This window comes from Protopterus annectens, chromosome 6.part0 (assembly GCF_019279795.1).
Source record: "Protopterus annectens isolate FY-2018-M chromosome 6.part0, PAN1.0, whole genome shotgun sequence".
Lineage (NCBI taxonomy): Eukaryota > Metazoa > Chordata > Ceratodontiformes > Protopteridae > Protopterus > Protopterus annectens.
The window spans coordinates 1,835,756,681-1,835,783,078 of record NC_056737.1 but is presented as its reverse complement, the minus strand read 5'-3'; positions in this window follow the sequence as shown (position 1 = coordinate 1,835,783,078).

Below are 26,398 nucleotides of genomic sequence, written 5' to 3'. Positions count from 1 at the left end.
TCAGCACACAGTACCTCAACAGCCTTATTATCTTTCATGGACTCTGTCAACAAAGCCCATGACACTGGAAAACTAGTATCTGCAGTATTTCTAGATTTGTCAAAAGTATTTGACATGATATCTCGCCCCAAACTCTTTAAAGAACTTTCCAACATTAATCTATCCTCCCACTCACTTCAGTGACTTTCTAGCTACCTAGTTGACAGGAGTCAAGCAAAAAATGTCAGGGCTCTGTCTCTCCACATCACTTCATCCCCCACAGGTGTACCTCAATGATCCATCCTTGGCACATTACTATTTAATGTCTTCATCAATAACTTATATACATCCTCCTATGAAGGCACTCTAATCCAATATGCAGATGACTCCACTATCATCTGCATATCAGACCCATTAACTTACCTACAATAGATAATGCAACAAGCTTTCTCTTCCACATAAACATGGCTCTTCAAAGCAGAATGCCTACTGAACCCCCCTCAAAAAACAAAGCTCCTTCTCTTCACCCACAAACCCCATATCTCCAACGAAACAAACTTCAAGATATTTTCAGACAACAATAATGAAACTTAATTGGTTCAGCGTACCAACCTACTAGGTGTCACAACTGATGATAATCTCAAGTCTGACCTACACATACAAAAACAGTATTAAAAAACACCAAAAACTAAGCATGCTATACAGGAATAAAAACTTCCTCACAGCAGCTACCAAAATTACACTGGCCAAAACCTACTTCTTGTCCTCACTGTTATATGGGGCCCCAATTCTAACTAACTTACAGACCTCCCTAAAAATAAAAATACATAGCTTCTATAACAAAATTGCCAAATTTGCCATAAACACAACCTCTTTAACTCATCACTGTAAAGCCCTACATGCTCTAAGATGGCATGAACTCCCCCTTCACCTCCAATATGTACAACTTACTATGGTATACAAGTCATCCACAACCCACTAGCTTGTCCTGCTATTAGCCCATTAATCAACTTTTATATCCCAAATAAACATTTCAGATCTGAAGACAAAAATCTCCTCACAACTTATAAACTTAACAAAACCCCAAGCCTAAGCCTTTACTCCTGGTTTGTGGCAGAACTATGGATCTCCCTTACTTTAACTATTAAAACTGCTACTAACCTGCACTCCTTCAAAACCTCTATAAAAGAATACTTCAACAAAGCTTGGATTTGCTCCTGTATTATCCCAGACTGAAGTACTCTTATTCCTTTTTCTACATCTACCGTCTCTATCACCACTACTAACATACCCTACCCTACCTTCATCTACACATACTCCCCTGAGGTTACACTCATATCTTTTCTACATCTATTCCTACTATCCCCTCTATCACACCCTATCCTTCTCTACTCATACTATCCTACGCCTTCACCAATATGATCTCTTACCATATCTCATGACCTCTAGAATATTAATAATCATTATTATAATCATATATTATGTAAATAATGCTGCAACTTCCTATTATCAGGCTTTTCATATAATTTATGCTTGAACACTATGCCTTTATTTATGTCTGTTGAGTTTTTATTCTGACAAACTAATGTCTATTTTTTTTTTCAAATTTTGTGCTTGAATGTTATGTCTTTATTACATCTGTTAAGTTCTCATTCTGACAAACTAATGTGTTGTTTTCATATTTATACTTGAATGTTATGACTTTATTATGTCTGTCTAGTTTTTCATTCTGTTAACTATATGTATCTGGAGCTTTTCTCCCTGGGCCTCTGCTGAAAATGGGTACCTCATGACCCAGTCGAACTTTCCCAGAAAACAAATGACAAATAAATAAATTGTAGTACATCATGTGGAAAATATGTATGAGAGTAAAAATAATAAAAATAAGAGAGAATATAAAGTAAAAAAATCCAGAATGAGTTAAGGGAAAATTTGAAAAATGTAAAAGCACGGTCAGCTTCACTCACTGTCACCAAAACCAAACTCGTAAAAGTAGAAGCCAAGAAGAATAAGGATCGATCGTATCCACTTTACTGTCTGTATGAACGCTTTATTTAAAACATGCGTTTTTGTCTAATATAAGACTTCCTCAGATAAAACATTCACTACCATCTTTTCTTCTTGTATAGTAGTTACAATTTACCAAAACCAATCATGTCTCAGCATCATTTTGCAAATTAACAAATCAAAATTAGTTAAAGTAAGAACTTCAATAAATACATGTAACCATAAAAACGCTAGTCCTGTTAAAAAATGCTTTTCCATAAGCCATTTTAAAAAAACATTTTTAAAAAACTATTTATTTATTTATTTTTTTTTTGAAAAATAAATTACTATATTGAATTGGATGAAGTACTTAGGAAAGTGAATGTTGAGTTAATAGCAGGCCTAGGTGGTGTAGGGTATGGAATGTATAAGAAATTAATGGATTGGCAAATAAAGTATTTTGTAAAAGCACTGAATGAATGCTTGAAGAAATAGTTTGTTTATGAAGAGTTATGTGATGGGATATTAAAAGTTATGTGGAAGAAAGATGAGAAGAATGAAATAAAAAATGGAGACCTATCACATTAAATAATACAGATTATAACATTTTAATGAAAATAATACAGAGGACAATGGAAAGAAGGATGAGAAACAGTATGGAAGACAGTATATGAGATATAATAGGGAAGGGATATCAAGAATTATTATTGGTTGTGAGAGAAATTGTGGATGATAATATGAGTTAAAGGGAGGATGTGAAATGTGTGGTAGGTGATATTAACAAGGCATTTGATACACCAGGACATGATGCTTTGTGGGATGTTATGGAGAAGTATGGAGGAGGCAATTGAGTTAGGAGCGTGTATAGTAGAGTGAGATTGTTAGTGAAGGGGTGGCTGCGTAAAGAAATATGCATGACATTGATATCCCATGAGTGAAATATGGTTTACGTTGGTAATGAATGTGATAGTGAGAGAAACAGCTTATAAAATGAAAGATATTAGATATGTGATGCAAAAGGATGAGGTGATTCCAGTAGTTGTGACATATTCAGCTGATGTAGTGGTAGCTGCTAAGAACAAAATATGGATGAGCAAAGTTTTGGTTTGTCTAAATGGATGTTTAAAAGAAAGGGGAATGACCCTGAATAAAGATAAAACTAAAGGTTTGGGTGAAGTGGTGAAAACTGAGAGTGTGTATTTTTCAATGAATGTAGTGTCTTTGCTAGGAATAAAATATGGGAAAATTATGTAGTTATGATGCAATAGGTGGGTTTCATAAAAAATGAAAGAATGATGTATTCTGTGGAGGACATATAGATTAGCATTCAGGAAAAAGGTTTAGTTGGTGAATACCGTATTAGTGGGAAAACAATATATATGCCAAATGTTTATATGATGCCAGAAAAAATATGAAAAAGAAATTATGCAATTGTTTTCCTTCATATAGGGTTCAAAATTAAACCCAGTGAGAAGAGGTATGTTGTGTATGAGTGAACATGAAAGGGGATTGGAATTACTAAATCCAGTTATTTATTCTGCTTCTTTAAGTCTGCATAGAATATTAAAGGGGTAAATGAAGAGAACGAGAAATTAATAGTGAGTATTTTTAAATGTAAGTATGAAAAGGTCCAGAAAATGATCAGAATGAGATAAAGAAAAAAAAAGAATATGTAAATGAAGAAATGAAAAACTATGAAGAAAAAATACTAACATGGAAAATAAAAACTGATGATCTAGAGAAATATAGGAGGATGTATTATAATAATGTGATGAAACAATGTTATTATGAAAATCCATGGGAAAATCTACCAGAAGAAATTATTAAATCTATTAAAGTAAGGAAAAAGGTGTGTACCAATGTAGTAGAGTACCAGGATTTCCTATGGAGACTGGTAATAAACAAGTTGCCAGTAAAGGGGAATATGCCATATAAAAATAAACTTGAAAAAGTGTGTTTATTTTATGGGGAAGAAGAGACAAGAGAACAATTTTTTTTTTGTTTTAAATGTAAAAGGATGGTAAAACTCTGGAAAAGAGTGTGAAGAATTTTTTTAAGAGTATTAATGACAAACAGTATAGATATGAATATGATTATGTATGGGTATTATTAGAGCAAGAAGAAAGAATATGTGAGAAGGGTAGATCATTTATTTATGCAATATGGGCTATTTGGAATGAAAGACTTAATGAAATTTTGTTTAATGGGAAATTGATTTTGTCAGATAAATTGTGAACAATTTGATTATGGTTGTGGAAGAAAGAGTGGGAGGCAATTATTATAAAATAACAATGAGGATATTATAAGAAAAATGATAAATAGTAAAATATATAAATGTGTATATATGTGCCTGTAAATATGTACGTCATAAATATGTAAATAATATTTTTAGGTTGTGTGAAATAAAGGACTCCTACTCTATTTTTTTCGATAGGTGCCGTGGGATCATTTACATCCACCTGAGCTACTACAAACTCACGTAGCTGGAAAATTGGTTTAACATCTCATCCAAAGAATAGCACACTCAGGAGTATGACATCCCCCCTTATGCTGCACTGTAGTATCACAAATCAAGCTGCCTTGTGTGGGAGTAGAACCCACAGTCTTCTGCACCAAAAGCAAGTTTGATACCTGTTGCACTACTGACACTGGTAGTCTAGTTTATTTAAGGGAAGAGTAGAGAGGACTGATAATATTGTATTTTCTATAACTACATACGTGCCCATGTCATTTTAATAGAAGTATCTATAAAAAATCAAATTCTTTTATGTTTTTTGTCTGTTTTCCTCCACAGGTGTCAGTCTATTCAAAAGTTGTCATGAAGTCTGCTTCCTGTTGTGATACCATGAGTGCAATCAAATCCACTGGGGAAATGATGGCTAATTTTGTTTTGCCCCTATAAAAATTTACATTACTATTGAATATTACTGTCTACCTCAGACGTTGCTATCTCATAGGTAACTGCTTATCTAGCATTTGCAATACATTATTGAGTATCTCTATAGTCTGGTAACATTCAGGAGTATTAAATATGTGCATCAAATATGGAATGACTGTATAGGATAGTCTTAGAGATAGTTCTGTGTCTACTTGTGAATGAGCTGTGTTGATAAAAAATGTATACAGCTCTGTACGTATGTATACTGTGGATATGTAATATTATACTATAACTTTAAGAAGATTATCCCAATAATAATAATAATAATAATAATAATAATAATAATAATAATAATAATAATAACCAGTGTAGTGGGCTTTTGAGGGCGAAATTCTGTTGAGGACTCATTGAATTTTTTGGTCTTGCAGGCCCATGCTTTGAGAATATATTTTCAGTGGGGCTTATTATGGTCTCAGTTTTGTGACATCTGCTGAACTAATTAGATCACAATATATATTAGTAAAGGATACAGTACACTGAAATGATTTTTGTAAGTCTGTCAGTGAGATGGCTGAAAACACCTTCCATCACAGATTTTTTAGCGATGAGAATATGCCATCTTTAGAGCTTGGCTGCTGGTCTGCATGTTGCTGCAGAGCTAATGTGATATTGCAGAAGGTTCAGGTTGAGGATGCTACTGGTCAAAAGCCTGGAGAGTAAACTTAACTTCATTTACCACCAGTGACAGCTTAGGCCTCCTATCTAATCTTTTTATTTTTTCAGACACCAAGGTATTTTGTTTTATGCTGGACAGCCTGGGTGGTGTTATTGTTGTGGTTCTTTACTACACTTGAGTTACCACTGCCCACAAGACTGTTGTACTTGCTTCTGGAAGAAGTATGTGTGGGAATATCCACATCCAACCAGATAGGAAGTTTAAGTCTGCAAGTAGCCTAGGGGTAGGCTACTCAGAGGAAATGGCTAGGTGACCCATTCCCTAACATTAGGCTGCTGTCAATGGAGGAATGGTTAGGACAATAGGAATTCTCAGGTAGGAACAAATGGGTCATAGGGTTATTGCCTAGCCTGGAGATGCCCATTTTTTTATCCCCACTAATTTGCTGTCCTCCAACTCTGGGTTGCTTGCATCCCACTTGATCCTATGATGAAGGTCCACATTTTGTACTTGAGATTAGCCTAATAGCAACCTGTCCTCTTCAGCAACCTGGGGCTTACTGTTCAATGGTAATTGGTGAGGAATCCATCAATTAGGCTACTAAAGAGGGTTGTTTGGTTCCCCAGACTACATCATTGTCCCCCAGCAAAAAGCTAACAAGTCACATTCTCCCATAGTGCCTCACTGGGTCATGCATGCAGTCTCATGTGATTTCTGAAAGCGACTGCTTTGATATGCACAGCTTGATGGCTACAGATATCTCAATCTAGTTACTATCTGTTGGATCTCCTCCTGTAACAAGAACTAGTCATGCAGCAGGTCAGGGTGCTTCCCTCACCATGATGAGCAAGCTGATATCAGTTGCTCAGAACCACCTTTCCATGCTCCTGTCTCCAGTTTTTAGATCACCAGTAAATCCTCAGTCATCTGAGTGGCAGAGCTTTCTCTCTGTTTCCCTCTCTGTGCCACAAAGCTGTCAGTGGGTGTTTGGTAGTCTTCTCAGTGTTTGAGGTATGATGCATAGGTACCTTATATACCTTCTCTTTTTTGCGATTCTTTAACAAGCAGTGGATGTTGTTGATTGATGTTTAGCAATTAAGCAGAAGGTGCATAATGCCACATTGTAGTTGTGGTCATAATGTTCCCCATACAACTGAAAACTACATATCATGCCCATGTGATTTTCTCTTATACAGCTACTGCCTTGCATACAAAAATAAATAAATAAATAAATAAATAAATAACTAGGTAAGCTCACTGGACAAACAGTCCCTTCTCAGGAGTGACCAGGGAGTAATGCCTGGTCATGTGACTTGCTCAGATTCACACATCTACAAATGGAGGCTGTGGGAATCAAACCTAGGAATACTACAGGGTCTATGTCTACATAATCTTAGACCTCTGTGCGAAAGGTGGAGTAGAGCCTGGTAGCTGCCTTGAGACAATAGTTACTTGCAAGTTTGTGAGATGTAGGCTATTCATAGGTTTATAGGTTCATAAGTTCATAGAAGGTTACTAGGCTAACAGCCCTAGAGCCCTTACAAGCCTAACCATATTCATTCCAAGTTGCCCCAATTGTTGGTGGTTAGGTGAGTAAAGTTCACAGAGGAAAGGGTCTATGGTAGTTAATAATGACTTCTTCTGTCCAGGAGGGACATGGGTGCCACCCCAGGAGTGAATTTGCAGTCACCCATCCACTGATCTAGGTTGCATTTCAAGAGGGCCAGGGAGATGCTCTATTTCACATGAACTGGGAGCTTCTTTCCAGATAACTGGCAGTCTCTGGAAGATGTATCTAGCTCTCTAGCATGACGAGCGATTTACCCTCATGCAGTTTGATTTATGAATATGTAACATTTCCATCAGGGCTGGATCAGAGACTGCCCTGTAAGCCAGGCACGTCACCCCTTAGCAACCTGTAGGAGACAGAATACAGTGACAGGGCTTTCAGTCTTTCAATGTAAAACTTCTTTTGTGTGCACTGTAATTTCTTAGTGAGAAACCTCTGTGATCTCTGCAATTGTTGCAGGTGTCTGGTGCATGCAAAAGAGAGCATTGTACTCAATTATGGTCTGATGAGTGCCGAGTATACTGGAATTATAACATCCTTAGATCTCGAGGTGATGCCTTTACTTATAAGATGCGCCACATAAAATAAATTACTTACAACTGTGGATACATGGTGGTCAAAGTTCAGGTTGCTATCAACCTGAGTACCCAGATCACGTACCACTGGGTCTACACTTGGGGGGGGGGGGGTGCTGTCTATAATGTAATTAGTAGTAATGTCAGCTTTCCCAAAGGAAATAATAATGCATTTTTTTGCATGTAGCTTTAATCCTTGGCTTTGGCACCAATCATTTGTCTGCGTTAACCCTGTCTGCAATATGTTAACATTCACTGGAGGACTCTATGATTGCTTCCAATTTGCAGTCATCCGTGAACTTCATCAGCCACAGGACATTCAGGTTTGCCTGGCCTTCTGAAGAATAAATATTGAACAGTAAGGGGCCCTGCACAGAACCCTCTGATACACCACTGGTGACTGGTCTTTTGCTAGAGGTGAAGTCACCCACTTTGACAGCATGTGTCCTGTCAGTGAGCCAGTTGGCTACCTATCTGTTAATGTGGAGACTAATTCCCATTTGGGAGAGTTTCTCCATAATACCTAACTGAAGGATTGTATCAAATGCCTTGGCTAGGTCAAGATAGGTGGTATGCACCATCTTCCTGTCATCCAGGGCCTTGGTGACTTTCTTGAAGAAGTCAACCATGTTTAACAGGCATGAACTACCTTTAATTAATCCAAACTGGATTGGGTCCAGAATTCAGAGATTACCTATGTCCTTGTAAAATGTACGCATTGCAGTCAATTCTTCCATATCTAAGGGAAAATGGCTGAATGTGAAGGTAGACCTTTTAAGTTCATAGGTGAATACTAGGCTAACTGACCTAATGGCCCTTTTTAAGGTTAGCCAATAACCCAGTAAAGACTTTAACCATTATGTAAAACCCATACCGCTGTAACCTAGGCCCACCATTATTTAGTAGTAGTTCCTGATACACTGATTTCCCATATGCTAATCATTCTTCCTGTGTGGGATTTCAGAAATTACCACTGCATCTGGAGATGTGTTATCTGGAAAAGGCATGCATACTTATGTAGCTTGTTATATGTACTACAAGTTTTAGTCTTTGCCTGGTACTTTGCTCAGGGTGTGGCTTATCCTTCTGTGCTATTGGGCCACAGCTTTGCTGCAAATTTCTCACACCCCAACATGTATCAAAAATTGAATATAAACATATATATATATATATATATATATATATATATATATATATATATATATATTTGATTAGCTAATTAGTTATTTTTTCACTACTCGGATGTTGGAGGAGATGCCGACTCTTTCCACATCCCCACAACACTCTGTGTATGCAGGGAAATAAAAAAATATAAAAGTAAATGAGTCTTTAAAATATCATTACTGGAACTGCTGGGCTGCATTAAATATATACCTGCCATTATTATTATAGTCTCTGATGTGAAATTCCCAGTGTTATCCCCCACCTTAAATTAGAGAAATGCATTTTCCACAGCTTTAGGTCTGGTTGGTCTCCGGGAAGTAACAGACAAAAAAAAACAAAATTAATAGACTAACTAGCATGATGGTCATGACCAGTCACCATTTTGTTTTTTCTGCTTCTGTTGTCACCTTGTTCTGTTTTCCCCTTTTTCTTGCTTTTGTTTTCTTGTCTGTTTCAAAATCGTTAAATGTTCTTGTGAATATTGATCAGTGCTGTTGTTAGGTTAAGTATGATGTATAAAGGCAGGACACTAGACAGTCCAAGAGTTCAACAGAGAAATGCATTTGAGTAAGTTTTTTGAAGAATTTTACTTAGTATTCGAGAATAATTTATCAGCCTGTTTAAAAATGTAATGAGAATTTGTTACTATTTTGATCACCCTGAGCATTATGACACAATGTAATACAAGGGCTACAGTACCAACACCAACAGCTGTAAATATTAAGTATCTGTAAAAGCAATACTGAACTTAAATCTAAGATACATTGCAATTCAGTACTGCTCTATTCATTTTATAGTTTTGTTCCTTTCATTTTCTTTTTGATGTGGTGTGGGTAGCCCCTTTCTAGAGAAACAGCTGAAAGAAAGCGTCCTTATAAAAACATGTAAAACTATGACTGTTTTCTGGTCAATAATTACAACTGTTATCATAAACAGTGAACTCAGTCCAGTGAGAACAGCATTTGAAGTGCAAACATTTCTCGCAAATGCATTTTTCCTAGAGGCAAGACCCCTTCACCTTCCACACCCCCACTACTAATATACAAACTCTGAGATCACTGAACTGCACCTTCCATACCCCCACTACTAATATACAAACTCTGAGATCACTGTACTGCACCTTCCACACCCCCACTACTAATATACAAACTCTGAGATTACTGTACTGCACCTTCCACACCCCCACTACTAATATACAAACTCTGAGATCACTGTACTGCACCTTCCACACCCCCACTACTAATATACAAACTGAGATCACTGTACTGCACCTTCCACACCCCCACTGCTAATATACAAACTCTGAGATCACTGTACTGCACCTTCCACACCCCCACTACTAATATACAAACTCTGAGATTACTGTATCGTAGTTAAAAGAGAAATCAGTGGAATACCAAAACCTCAGTCTACCAGTGCAAACCCCAGTGATCACATGTACTGGTTTTCACATAAATGAGTGTCAATCTTTTAGTTTGCTTTTAACAAGGCTGGTACACACTGAAAAACAAAAAGCAAAAATACTAAACAGTAAATTATTACATGTATGCAGCCTCCTATTGAAATGTTAAGAATCATAAATTTCTATATGCAGTACCATAATTGAGTAATATTCTTGCATTATACAGGATGTCCAAATCAGGAACAAATTCCTTCTTCTGTTACATCAGACAATTAAGAAATAGCACTTATCAGTTTTCTAAAGTAATTCATAATGGCATTACTTACTCCAGCCCTAAAATATTGTCAATATACTTGCAGATAAATTTAGTGCCAACTTAACACATGAAACAGTCACTGAAGTTCCAAAAATTTCTGTGTCCCTTTCTCTCCCCAATATTATTATGAAACATATTCTAGCTGTAATCTCAAAAGCTAAAACCAGCAACTATGTAGTCCAAGGCAATATACCTGGTTGTTTAATCAACAACACCAAAAACACCTTGTCCAAATTCCTCTTAAAATTCGTCATCTTAAGCATAGGCACAGTGGGAAACAGTTATAATACCATGCCATAAAGGGGCTTCACCTTAGATTCCACAAACTGAAGACCTATAAGCCTAATAAGCCTATTTGCAAAGCATAATTTCATAACCTCTAATAAATATTAAATGTATTGCTTTAGATCTGCAACAACATGGTTTTGTTAAAAGGAGATCATGTCTACTTAATTTAATAAACTTTGAGAAAGTCACTAAAGCTGTAGGCAGTTGTCATGCAGTTCATATTGAGTATGTAGATCTAGAAAACGCCTTTGACAACCTTATTTTTTCCAGTCTGTTTTATTTTATGAATTACTGAATTCAGTTCCTCTCTTACCTCAAAGGGTCCTTGCCATTTTGCTATGAATTTGTTCTTTGCAGAAGGGAATGATGCCACCATTTTGTCCGCTGCTTTAAATTCCCTGAATATGGCATTTTTGTTATACACCATTGGTTTGCATTTTTTGTGCCATTTGCATACAACATACACTTGTAATCCTTTGACTGTGTTGCATATCATGCCCAACTGCATACCTCTCAACTGTACAGGTTTTTGCAGAATGTCCAGATTTTTGCCTCATATTTTTGATCCATTTTTTATAAAATTCTGGTTTTCTGGCAAATTAGTAGCAAATCATTAAAGACTGAAGTTGGAAAATAATGACAGGCATTTAAGTTTCACACTTCATATCCTACAGAAAATTCATGTTACTGCAAAACTTGTTATTCTATCAAATTTCTAAGTTTGTAAAAGCAATATTTAACAATTGTCCCTATTTTTGGCCCTTTGTCCCACTTTTATTTATGGCTTTGTCCAGATTTCATACTCTAAGAGGTTCAGAGGTATGTGCCCAAGGGTTCTTCACTATCCATTTCTGTAGTGAATTTGTTCGCTAACTTAAGAACTGTGTCTTTCTGGTACACACAGGTTCTCTGTTTTGGTTTCTTTACTGATGTCTCTCAATAACTGAATACATTTTTTTTCTGGTAACACACACATTCTTCTCTATCAGTTTCTGTTGTGACTTCATTCACTACCTTAACAACTTTGTAGAAACACACAATCACAAATATCTTCCTCTTTCTTCTGTTTAAAGCCAGCTTTTAGTTTCTTCTGAAGTTTTTACACGTATCTCTTTTCCTTTATTAGGATTATGCATTTTTAACAGTGCGATAAAGAAAAACTTCGGTTCACAAGGATCCAATGAACTTCAAATGACTTTATTTTAAGTGCTTTTTAAGTCTTCTTCTTCTTTCAGATTTTTCCCGGTTAGGGGTCGCCACAGCGGATCACATGTCTGCTCATGATTGGCAGTGGAGTTTTTACAGTGTCGAGTTGCCAGCCCGGCGCCCAACCTTTCACGGAAGGCACACACATGCACACACTCATGCCTAGGGCCAATTTAGAGTGTCTAACCCACCTACAGCATGTCTTTGGGATGTGGGAGGAAACCGGAGCACCCGGAGAAAACCCATGCGACCACAGGGAGGACATGCAAAAGCATTTTAAGTACTTTTTAAGTGATCTCCTGAAATTCACTTATACATGTGAATGTTTGTGTTTTATAATAAAATAACATCTTTTGATGTTCATTTTGTGAGCTGAGATTTTTTGCATTTTGCTGTTGAATTATTTCTCTTACACAGAAGTAACCCATTTTATCTGCCAATTTGTTGCTTATTTTTAACATTGTGCCAGGCTGCTGTTGCCCTCCCTCATTCTTGCTTAGACTATTTTTAGAACTTTGTCCTTATAGTCATGCATCAGGCTGCTGTTTCTTTTCCCATTAGTTATGTAATATATATATATATATATATATATATATATATATATATATATATATGTATGGGAACACTTCACATAATCGAATTACTGAAATCTCGAATTTCACATGGTCGAGACCATATGATCGAGAGTTCAGTAAATCGAATATGTGTAGTATTTAAAAATAAGAGTTTACTTACCTTAATACATTGCGTGCACACAGAGGCAAGGATTCTTGTACGCTCTGTGTGTACGTAATGTTTTATTTCTTTTGCGGCATTGACAGGAAATGAGAAATCTCCCGTTTTACGCTTCCGCATACAGCGCAAGACAGGAGATTTCCCATTTCCCCACTGTAGTGCGATCTTGGAGTTGGTATATTTAAGTAGGGGGGTGTGGGGGCACAGCCCACATAAGGGGTGCAGGGGCAAAGCCCCCCTTCAAAAGTGAAGTTTGTCTTTTTTTTTTGTTGTTGGTTTCGCTTCAGAAGTTTGAGTTTCCGAAACTCGATCTTTTGGTTTCGGTTATTTGCAATTCGAGATTTTGTTAATTCGAGTTTCTGAAGTGAATCCATATATATATATATATATATATATATATATATATATATATATATATATATATATCTATATGGGTCTACTTTGACCCATCAAAATTACACTTTATCAAATCCGACTTACCCGACTCCACTTATCTGAAACAACGTTACACCGAAAGAACAGACTGCTGAAATCCTTTCCCTGTGAAAGGAATCACTTGGCCACTATCCTCAATGGACCAAAACTAAACCCATCAAAATGCGGGGCTTTTCCCCATACCCTCCTTAAATATACCAACTCCAGGATCGTACTACACTGAAGAAAGGGCAAAGTTCACCATGGTGGCCAAGTGGTTCTTTTCACAGGGAAAGAAATTCGGCACTCCATTCTTTCAGTGTAACATTGTGTTGTAGAACTGGCATCGGGTAAGCTGAATTTGATAAAGTGTAATTTCGATGGGTCAAAGTAGACCCATATAGATATAGATAGCTATATATATATATATATATATATATATATATATATATATATATATATATATATATTTTAATCTTGTATCTTGTGTGTTTTTAAAAGAGTGTTAGGCTGCTGTTGGCTTTCTCTATTCTTCCTAGGAATATATTCAGAAGTGAAGCTGCTGCAGACCCCCCATCATTTTTATTGAAGTGACCACATGATATATACCTATGATCCTCCACACAATTTCCACAGTGCTTCAGACTAGGAGAACTCTTGACCTATTATATGATATATGTTAGATTAGAAGCTAGAGGATACATTATTTTACCCCAAAGTGCCTGAAAATAGTACATATGTTATAGGGTACTGTTTCTTATATCCATGAACGTATATCACTTCCACCTTTCTCTTATCATAGGTTTTATGCTTGTAAACATAAGGTTCATGCTCCCACAATCTATTAATCAATTCATCTCCTTCCCATCCACCAGTACTGTACATCTGGCTGACTTAGTCATGGCACAGTGACAATAGTCTGACTCAAATTCTCTAGCAATTATTTCACTACACTCTGTTACTATAGTTTCATTATTAACATATTGCTTAGAAATATCATTCCAAAAGACACAATATTCTTATTTTCATTGCTAGCTGCTTGGTTCAAACTCACATTGTTGTTAAGCACAGCTGTTATGATTTAATTAGTAACAGCTTGGTTAAATACGTTATATTAAGCACAGTATTACTAGTTAATATTTAGCAATGTGCCCCTTCTTTCCCCATTTAAGACATTTTATTTCACTTACTGATATTTTTTGGGTGCTTCCAGGCAGCTCTATTATTCATATGTTCATAGATTCATAGGAGGTTACTAAGCTATTCGCCCTAGGGCATTTATAAACCTAGCCATGTTATACCCTTGTTCCCTTATTGACCAAGTTATATGGACTATATTTGCAGTGCAATTCTATGATCAGAACCAACAGCCCTTATCCAAGAGGGACATAGGTGACACCGCTGGGGTAAAGTTATGGGCTCCCATCCAGTTGTCTTAGGTACGCTTAATTAGGGTCATTGAGGAGTTCTGTTTTACGTGAATTGAGAGTTTGGACCAGAGGAGTGGCAATCTCTGGGAGACTTACCTGTTTTTCCACTGTGTCCTGTTAATGTTGCAGGCTAGGTTAAGATCCCTAGAGTGAGTGAATCTTGTTCCATCACACTTGCAGATGTGCAGCATGTCCATTAGGGCAGGGTACAAGACTGCTCTGTAGGCCAGGCACAAATCGCCTCTCAGCAGCCTGTAAGATACAGAGTTCAGTCTATCAATGCAGGTCATGTGTAGAAGGCCCTGAACTTTCTTGGTGAGAAATCTCTGCGGTCTTTCCAGTTGCTGCAGGTGTCTGGTGGGGTACATACAGTAGGGAGCATTGTACCCTATTAGTGGCCTGATTAGGGATGAGTACAGGGGAGTTATAACATCCTTAGCTCTGGATGTGATACACTTACTTATGAGATGTGCAATGTAGAAGTCCTTCCTTACCACTGTGGACATATGGTGATCAATGTTAAGGTTGCTGTCAACCCATGTTCGCAAATCTCTCACCACAGGGTTTGAGCTAAGGGGGTACTGTTAATATTGTAATTTTCAGGAACTTCCCCTTTGCTGAAAGGGATGCTAACACATTTGCTTGCATTTAATTTATGTCCATGGCTTTGGCACCAATCGTTTGTCTGTGTGAGCTCTTTTTGGAGTATGTCATCATTGTTGGGGGACTCAGTGATTGCATTCAGTTTGCAGTCATCGGTGAACTTGGTAAGCCACAGGCCATCTATTTTCACCTGGACTTTTAAGAAATACATTTGAAACAGTAGGGGACTCAGCACAGATCCTTGTGGTATAACACTGCTAATGGGTCTGTTAGTAGAGGTGGAATCTTCAACTTTGACTGCATACATTTTGTGGGTGAGACAGTTGGCTACACATTTAGTGACATATGGGTTAATTCCCAGCTGGATGAGTTTCTCCACAATGCCTGAGTGAGGAATTGTGTCTAAAGCCTTGGCTAAGTCAAGAAAGGGTTTACATACTATTTTGCCTTCATCCAGGGCTTTGGTGACATTCTCAAAGAAGTTCACCAGGTATAATAAGCATGATATACCCTTAACAAAGCCAAATTGGGTTGGGTCAAGAGTTTGAAGGTCACCTATGTCTTTATTGATAAGGTCTATGATGATTCTTTCCATGGCCTTGCAGATAAGGCTGGCTAGGCTTATGAGTCCATTGTTCCCAAGGTTGGTTAATGGACCCCCTTTGTGCAAAGGAATTACTGTTGCTGTTTTCCACTCTGCTGGGATAAAGCCAGTACTTAGACTGTGGTTGAAGTGAATGCCAAGTGGTTCTGCTAAGTCCTGTTTTAGACCATTTAGTAGGCAGTCTGGGATGTTATCTGGTCCTATAGAAGCTGTGTTTTTGGCCATGGAGAATGCGGTCATGACCTGCACTTTGAAGATACTAGGTAGAGGACTGGTGGCAGGTATGCTTTGGGGTTTGTCTGATGGAGACAGGGGGGTGAAGTTTACATCAAATGTGTCTGCTAGCAGGTTGACAATGTCCTCAAGGTCAGTATGAATTGTACAGTCTGCTACTAGTTTGACACAAAGCTGGGCCTTCCCTTTTAGATTTCTGGTGTAGCTAAAGAATGCCTTGTGGTTATCCTTAGCTAGGGATGCTAGTTTAGCTTTGTGATTGGCTTTAGAGGACTTTACAAGATAACTTGCTTGTTCAAGCTGTGGAGGGTGTCCTTCATCTGCTGAGTCAGTTTCCTCTTGTTCTTAGACATTAGTTTCTTCCTCTTGTTGTATAACCTGTTTATGCTTGATATCCACCCTAGAGTGAGTGAATCTGGTTCCATCACACTTGCAGATGTGCAGCATGTCCATTATACAATACAAGACTGCTCTGTAGGCCCGGCACAAATCGCCTCTCAGCAGCCTGTAAGATACAGGCTTGTTTTTTGTGAGGACCTTGTTTTGATCTGTTCAGGTACAGCTGAGTCTATACATTTGTATAGATGTTTATACAGGGCATTTGTGTACACCTCTGTATAGGAGGCATAGTTGACAGTGGTAGCAGGGGGGTTGAAACTATTTATGCCATTGCTTAGGAGCCTATAATTTGCTTTGGAGAAAATTGTCATCCTTTTTGCTCTTGATAGGGGTTAGGTATGATTGTTACTTCGAACAAGACTGATTTATGATCAGACCTTACCAGGGAGGGCACTACACAGGGGGTAGTGCAGAGACCCCCTATGTTGGTGATTACTAAGTATAGGATATTCAAACCCCTTGTGGGGCTTGGCCTCCTCCCACTCTGTTGCTTTCCCTCTCTATTTATTTATTTATTCCAAATACTACGGTTCATTTGTCTCTTCTCTCCTGTAAATTCCAGTCTCCTCTTGCCTATTTTCTGTACTGCAAGTTGCAGCAATCCCTGTTGGTAAAATCTCCTTTCTCCATCCCCATGTTGAAATAGTTCTTAGAATACTTTCTACAACTTTATGAATATAATATTCTGTATGGTTATTATTTTTCTCCTTAATGAGCTGCATCCAAAAGCCTAGTCTCTCACTTATTTCTTGAACCCCCCCCAGCTTCATTTTCATCCATTTACACTTTGAATTCTGTATGTGTTATGTATATGAGTGTTAAATGTGTAGCTCTAACATATCAATACAAATCAGGTAATCCTAAACCATCTTGATCTTTAGAGAAGATCAAGGTATCCCACTTAGTGTTGCCACCTTTTCAATTGCCCAAAGTGGGACATTTTTTCTAGAAACGTCAGATTTTGCAGGGCAAAACATACCCACAGTCAGTACAAAGGACAGAACTTCAGTTTTTTGCCTAAATAAAAGCTTATTCTTGTAGCATTATAGTTGCTTATTCTGTTTCTTATAACATTTAGGTGTTTCAAATACAGAATAATTGTTTTATACAACTACTAAAGAAAATATAGGAAAATATTTGTCCTAAAATCTCAGGACATTTCCCATTTTTTCAATTTTTTTGCAGGACACAACTGCCAAAAGAGCAAAGTGGGACAGGTGGTAACCCTACCCTGTTCTACTCCCAAATAAATTATTTCAAGTATTTATTAATTATTGTCTAGAATTTCTACTCTGATAAAAGTATGCCTGACTTGTGTATAATACCGAAGAACTAATACAATTGTCACTGTTTGTACCTTACTTTCCATATCCACAAATATGCTTAGCTGCCATAACAGAATCCTTTTAATCCACACACCTAAATACTTCATTTTATCATGTTCCCAGAAATATGGCTATTGTTAATCAACCAATTTATGTGGGCACGCAATTTACTGCTATTAGTCTTTGTTTTATTTTCTCTAATTTTATATCTGGAAAATGCTTGAAACTGTCTCAAAATGTTCTACAACACTGAAATGTCTTTTTCTGTATTTATTAAGTAGAAAACAGTATAATCTGCAATTAAAGCCATCTCATTTACCATACCAATTTTATCTTTGAATTTATAAGTCCCTTGTTTCCTTTGCCAGTAGCTCTAAATATAAAGCAAATAACAAAGGGGAAGAAAACACCATTGTCTGGTTCCTCTATTCACACATATCCTATTAGAGTGAAACTCTCCAGCCTTAATTCTTGCCTCCAATTCTTCATATAGCCTCTTAATTAACCTTATTATTGTATCAGGGAAGTGGTGGTGCGGTGGTTTAGCATTGCCACCTCACAGCAAGAGGTTCTCCGGTTCAATTCTCGGCTGGGGTGCCTTCTGTGTGGAGTCTGCATGTCCTCCCTGTGGTCGCGTGGGTTTCCTCCGGGTGCTCCGGTTTCCTCCCACATCCCAAAGACATGCTGTAGGTGGACTGGGCACTCTAAATTGGCCATAGGCATGAGTGCGTGCATGTGTGTGCCTTTTGTGGAAGGTTGGGTGCCGGGCTGGCAACTCAACACTGTAAAACTCCACTGCCAATCATGAGCGGACAGGTGATCCGCTGTGGCGACTCCTAATTGGGAAAAGCCAAAAGAAAAAGAAGAAGATTGTATCAGGGAATGCAAATACTTACTTTGCCCTACTCATAAAATATCAGTTTACTCTGTTGAATACATTTTCTGCATCAAGACCCAACAACAGCAGTGCTTCCTTCTGGATCATCATTGTTCTTTTAATGCCGTCAAATGTCGCCTCCCCTCCATAAAACCATGATCATTATCTATCAATTTTAGCAGCACCTTTGCCATTCTGTTAGCTAATATACACATAATCACTTTATAGTCATGGTTTAAAATGGAAATGGGTGTATATGAAGTTGGGCTTGACAGGCCTTTACCCTATTTGGGTAATGCAGCCACCACAGCTTTCTTCCAAGATGCTGGTACCTCCACTGCTTTTAAAATACTATTAAAACAACTTCCAAAGCTTTATCATTTTCTTCCCTCCTAACTTCCAAATTTCTACAGGGATATCATCTGTTCCTGACAATTTCCCTGTAGATTTATTATACATCATAATTTTTATCTTATCTTCAATACTCTTAACCATTGGTTGTTTAGCCTCACCTTGCTCTGACATTTGCATAATTAAGTCTTTTGAAGATGTTTCCACTTGTGCTTTTTCTTGATTATTACATTACCCTTCTTTATACAGATTTTCATAAAATTTTCAAAATATCTCTAATATCTCTAGAGAATCTCTGGTTTTATTCTTGTTATATGCTCCCTAAGGTTGGTGACAACCCTTTCTACTTTCAGTTGTGTAATTCATTCTGCTAAAAGTTTTTGTGCTCTGGAGTTGTTATCAAAAATAGTTGCTTAATAGCAATATTTCTAACTTTATGAATATTATCCAAATACCCTATTTTCCCTTTAGCAATCTATAGCTGTTCATCTTGTTTTCTGAGATTACCCTTATTCTGCACTACTTTTACCTTTGTCACCCTCTCTAAACAATTCATATTACTTTTTAAAATAACTTTCAACCTCTAAGAGCAAGAGATCTGGATGAAGCCATAAAAATGGGGGACAATGGCCTAAAATAGGGACAATTTTTAAATATTGCTCTTACAAACTTAGAAAGTTGATAGAATGAAAGGCTTTGCATTATCATGAATTTTCTGATGGATATGAAATCTGAAACTCAAATGTCTATTATTTTCTGAATTCAGTCCTCAATAATTACCTTGTGATTTCCCAGAAAAACAAAATTTTATGAGGAACAGACAAAAAAATATAGGGCAAAAATCTGGGCATTCTATGAAAATCTGGACAATTGAGAGCTATGCTTCTTAACCATATTTCATTCGTTTTCAGTTTTACCTTATATTAAACTCCATTTTCATTTTATCCTGCCAATAGCTTTCCCTTCTGAAGAAATTTCTATTTTACTAATATCTCTTGAGTAAGTCCATTACCCATTTCTTAAATTACTGTCTTATTAATGGGTAAGTGGGAAATTGCCAGTGTCACATTTGTACTTCATCATAATGCATTTTTATCTTAGTTTTATCCATATATGATGTAAAATAGTTATTGGATATGTGTTAAAGTTTTCAAGTGAATGGACATACTCGTGTGAAATATAATTTCTATCCAAGCTAGCCCATTTATTGTACTTTGGAGAAAAGACATAAATTTTGTTAGGTTCCAACTACTGAATTTGCATCTTCCATACAAAATACTTTCAAACATTTCTTAAGAAATCTATCCTCTTTTGTTATAGTTTCCCTTCGAGGTCCCCTAATACATTTCATTAATGCAAATCAAATTCCAGTCTTCACCTATAAATAATATTCTATACTGAAAGCTAACTATTTCTCCCCAGATTTTCTCAAACTCCATAAAGCAGTTTTGGTGGAACATAAATACATGCCAGTTTAATTCTCCTCCCTCATCAATAGCCCTTGCTACCACAAATCTACAATTATTGTGTTTTTTCTCTTCTGTCCCTATCAGAGGCCTTCTAGCAATCAGTATTATTACTCATCTTTTTTGCCCTTGATATTCTGCTCAATATCCATCCTGAAATCCTTTATTTTTCAAATGTACATGCTCTTTTCTATCTATATATGTCTCCTTTAACATTGCTATTTGTACCGTACATTTCCTAAAATAATCCATTACTCTTTCCTTTTTTTCTATACCTGTAATGCCATTTACATTTCAAGATATTATGGACAGAGTAGCCATTATGATAGGAAGCTATTTCTCCCACCTATCATATACAATAATTCTTTTGAATGTGCATTTCCAACATTTGTTTTACATGCACACTGTGTTTGGAAGACTGACCTTTTATACAGTTGTTTCCTCTCAACCCTACTTAAACCAGTGTCCCATATTTCTAAACTGTTTGCATTAATGAAACCCCTCAAACAAAAAAACTAAATACATTTTCAGAACCACCATGCCCTATTAACTCCAAACAATCCATAAAACTGTATATTTTCAACAAATCCAATTTAACTCTCTTGATAGAAGCAATTGCTCCAGCTCAAGGGCTGCCTCCACAGGCATTTTCTAATCTAAAACTAAGGTTACTGATGCTAAAGGGCATATTACAGGCCATGTTCCCACTTACACTGATTGTTCTCTGTACTTTTCTTATCTCAGTTTCCTTCCCATAGTAAAAAAAAATCACCTTGCATGTTCTTCAGAAAACATTAACTTTTAGCCCTAAGAAAAAGTGCACTGGCTATTTAAAACTAAATCATGTACTCTTCTATTTCTATTAAATGCATTAAGGTATCAAGGGTGCTAGGGAGATTACTATTTCTCATTTATTTCCCATACCTTTAGACTTTATTTTGCACTGAACTGCTTTCCATCATATCTTTAGATTTTGCATTTCTCTTAACCAAGAGTGCTCAGAGCTTTCAAGATTAATTGCAGTCCATCTCCAAGTAAAAATAGGAATGAAAGAAAAATAGCTAACAACTCTGCAGATGCTTGAAGAAATCTTTGGACATTTCACTCAGGATACAATGTATAGACTCCTGCTGGCCAACTGCCTTCAGCTACAAACTTCATGTCTCTCATTGGGAGCATTTACTAATGGAAAAAAAGCAAGCTAATAACTTTGCAGATTCAAGAAAAAACAACATTTTGTTTTTCAAGTTTATTTGTTAATAACAATTGTCTATTGGTCAAGCCAAGAGTATCTATCCAGGCATCCACCCTTATAAAAACAAGGGAAATGATTTTAGTTCTAACATATACCATAATGCAATATAGTATAATATAATATGATACAATATAATAAAAATCAGTGCACCTTTATACCCCACTGTCTTCACAACAGCCTAAGATCATATTATATTAACTTAAACTTGCTGTTGTCCAGCTTTCTTTATCTTGTTATAGTATGACACCTATATATTTTATAACTAAGAAAATGACTTGTTTATTTTAATATCATTATTATATACCAGAGTCACTGAAAAGAATCCCCCCACAATTAAAATATGACTGACTGAACACTATACAAACTGCTTTAAAATATTACATGTGATTGACATCATGAAATGTTTTACATAAGTATTAAAAAGAACACAAATTGTTTTACATACCCTTTTCCCTTCAGAGTACCTTTAAACATTAATAACACAAAGAGGGGTATATACATCATAGTCCACATACAAGTTTAACAAAGTCAGCAAACTTCTATTCTTCCACGGCTGCTTTTTCTTTAAAACTATATTTCGCAAATGTGATTGATGTGTTGTAGTGTCCCATTTATTTATGTCAGCGTTACTGGTATTCTTCTTTATCAGCTTCATCTCGCATTACCAGACTCGGATTCAGGTCAAATAAACTTCTGATTGTTCTAATGAACTATTGTTCTTTCTTTTATGTCTCTCAAGCATTTTACTTTGGAACACTGGAAAAGGCTTCACTGACAAAGTTTCTCTATGAGCTTTGTTGACAGAAAAATGAAAAGCAGAGTCCCCTTCTGCTTGTTGATTCACTCTTTGTTGGATAAGTGTTTTTATTTCCTCCTTAGCCTATTCTCCATCAAAAATGTCTTTGAACCTCCAGGAAAAAAATATTCTGAAGAAAGCTGGGTACAGCAGTTGAATATTATACCTGCCTCTCAATATTCCATGATTACTGGGCTACATTTCTTTTGCCTGGTGTACGGCTAATAATCTTTTTCTAGAAACATTGTTATCTCGAATTTATATACATAATGTGGTCTCTCAATTAACAAAATTTTGCATTGAATCCAAGTCCAGTTGCTTATTTGTACCTTTATAAAAGTAATATACTCTGTGCCTTCCAGTGTCTCTGGTACAGAAGAAAATTTCATTTTATTTTCTGTTCACACCCTCTCTTCCAATTCTACGAGTTTTTGGAACATCTCTACTTGCGAAGCCTGATATTCAGCCAGTCTTTTCTTCATTTCAGCTTCTGATTTTTGCAGTATTGTCAGCTTATCTGAATAGCTAGTTAACGGTTCTTCTGTTTGTTCCAGCATTTTGTTATTTGAGTTGATATATTCCATCAATGTTTCATTTATTTCAAACGCCTGTTTGGATTTGATTTATTTTTTCCTCTAAATTACAGGAAGCCATCTCATGTACCAGACTTAAGACTTGCTGATCAGCTGCAGGATTCTCTTCAGTCAGAGTTTTCTGTTCTCCTTTTTTGGTTGATGTCATCTCAGGGTCTCCAAATTTCTTTTTTTGCTGGTATCCAGGCAGTGTAATTAATAGCCATTGACTGATTTTTACCCAAATAGACATTTTTTTGGTCCTTTTTTGACAGTTTCTTTTTTCACATTGGGAGAGCTCAGATCAACCTGTTAATTAGTGTGCAGTCATTCCCCTTATGTAACTGAATTTGATATCCTTAGTCTCTGTTTGAATACTGTTTGATTTTAAACTTGCCATTCAATTTGACTGTACTTTTTTTGTCCCCCTGGAAAGAGTACTTTTGTACTTAATGGGCTTTGCTGGTTGTCTTTGAGCTCATACTTACCATGACAATAATTTAATATCTATTCAAGCAGGGAAAGTAAGGCTTTGAAATGTTAACAAGCCACATCCCATAGTTAAGGGTTTGATTCCTTCAGCTTCTACTTATTTGTTGTGTGACTCTGAGCAATTCACTTAATCAGGCAGCTCTCCTGAGCTAAGTCTGAAATCACATGATGTGAGTAGATACTAGGTGGGGGACAGGTGTTAGGGGTGCTGTGGGGTATATGTGGTGGGGACAGGAGAGTGAAGTTTTCACTGAACCTGTCAGCCAGCAGGTTTGCTATATCCACAGGTTCTGTATATGTAGTACCACTAACTATGAGTTCAGCGCAAATCTGGGACTTACCTTTGAGGTTACGGATGTAACTATAGAATGCCTTGTGGTTGTTCTTACTTAGGGCAGCTAATCTGGATTCATAGTTAGCTCTAGAGGACTTCACTAGGAGTCTTATTTGCTTGTTTAAGTTGAGGAGGGAGTGTTTCCAGTTTTGAGACCATTCCTTTCTACTTTTAGACAGCAATTTCTTTCTTCTATTGTATAGCCTATTAATGACAGCTGTCCACCGGGTAGGTTTGTGTTTCCTTGAAGATCTTACTTTGGTTCTATCAGGTACAGCAGAGTCCATTGTGAAGTTTCTTTTACAGGGATGATAACTACGAGTAGGGTAAGATCTTTTGTGTGTGACCCTGTTAGAGTCCAGTCACTTTTCCTTGGATAAAGGATGGATGAAGCCTGCTTTTATGAGTCTATAGGAGGTACCAGCTGTTGTATAACTGTAATTACCCATTTTTGTAGTGGAATATGAATATTTTACTATGAACACACATGTGGAACCTACTTTTATGGGGCCTGTGGGTGTTTATAGCTTTCAGATATTTCATTCTTAGGGTCTGTATCAGCATTTCAAAAATGTAGTAGGTCGAATCACTAAATGTTGAACTGAAATGATTGACCTATTACATTTTCAAATGCAGATAAAAAAATAAAAAACAAAAAACAAAAAAAAAACCTAAAGGGTGTAGGCAGGGGGGCATGCCCCCTGCACCCCCCACACCCCCCACTACTTAAATATACCAACTCCGAGACCGCACTACATTGAGGTAAATGGAAATCTCCCCTTACAGAGATTTCCGTTTGCCTGTTCGATGTTCTGCCCTTTCGGCATTCTCAATGCGACAATATCAAATTCGATATTGTCAGCATTCGAGATGCTGATAGGAACCCCTTTCTTACGTATTTTAAAGAAGGAAATGAACAAAAAATGGGTGGGTTTTCTCTTTCTTTGTGTAAAACTAAGGGAATACAGTTTTATAAAGTATAAGCAAGTTTCTGGTTCCTACACGATACTAGAACATATTATAGGGAGAAAAGCAACCTAAAGGTTGAGTTAAACTGTAAGAGATGGCTGAGTTTTTCTTTAGGTATAAGCCTGTCACCTCACACACACACACACACACACACACACACACACACACACATGCACACACACACACACACACACACACACACACACACACACACACACACACACACACACACACACACACACACACTTCTCTTATCTTTTTATATTCACCTTCCTAGGTCCTTTTCTGTTCTTTTTTTTTTTTTGAAAGTAGTTCCTCTACCATCTACATAATTTCCCTACCACTTTGTGTATCAGCCTTATTGAATGATGTTTGTGTCATCTACAAGGTTACATGTTTTTCTCTAGCTCTCTTGTTGCATTGTTTAGTCACCTCCTAGGCTTAACAAGGTACCTGACAAGTTATCTGCCCCAATGGTGAGGGATAAAGTACTTACTGCAACACAGGTGACCCATGTTCAGCTAGCAGCACTGAAGCTGGGTCGGGGAGGATAAGAATAAGTGGCTGAAATTGACTTGCCATCCTAGGGAATGGAGGCAACATAGGCTCAATGCAATAGCAGTGTTGACAGCCTAGTTTGCTCATTGCTGCATGCAATATAGCACTTGGTTGGGAGGTTGCAAATACACTGAAATACACATGCACCTCCTGAAAGCCATTAATAAATGACAGCATGCACTGCTAATGAAGCATCACACAGGTCTTGTGGTTACAGATTAATGCTTGTATACTCTGTCATGTGTATCTTGTGCCTTGAATTGAAATTGCTTTGTATTGCCCCACGTCATGACTGAAAATAACTTCATTGTGAATTAGTTCACTTAAGTGGTTGCCAAAAAACATGAATAAATAGTAAGAACAGCTTTGATATCGGTGTAGAAGTACACCAGATCCAGAAACAAATCATGCAGTATACTACTTGGGTCTATTCCACATTGATTGTGGTTCTGTTTTTTTTTTTTTTTATATCTTGTTATGCAGCCAGTTTGTATTCAAAGGCACTGCAATGGGAGTCATTCCAAAGCCATTTATCTTTTCTGTGTTAATCATCTGTGGGGGACTTTGAAGTCTTGCTGAAATAGCAAAACTGCAAGTAGCAACTGACCAATATGGGAAATATTCTCCTCGGTGAGTAAATGCAATGCCATGCACTGTAATATACCACTGTTTTACTGATTACAGTTTGAGTACATTCACATCGACACATGATATCGGGTGTAACTTATACACATTTAACATGCATTATTGTATTACTGTGTAAAACATAAAATTAGTTTTCAGTGTTTAAAAATGAGCGCATACAATATTATTTGAAAGTTCATAAAATCAAGCTGTGCTTCATCCAGACACCACGGGCATACTAACAATGGAGTAGCCAATTGTACGGACAATTAATAACCGAGCTATCATGAACAATTTCTAATACACTACATGTACAAAAG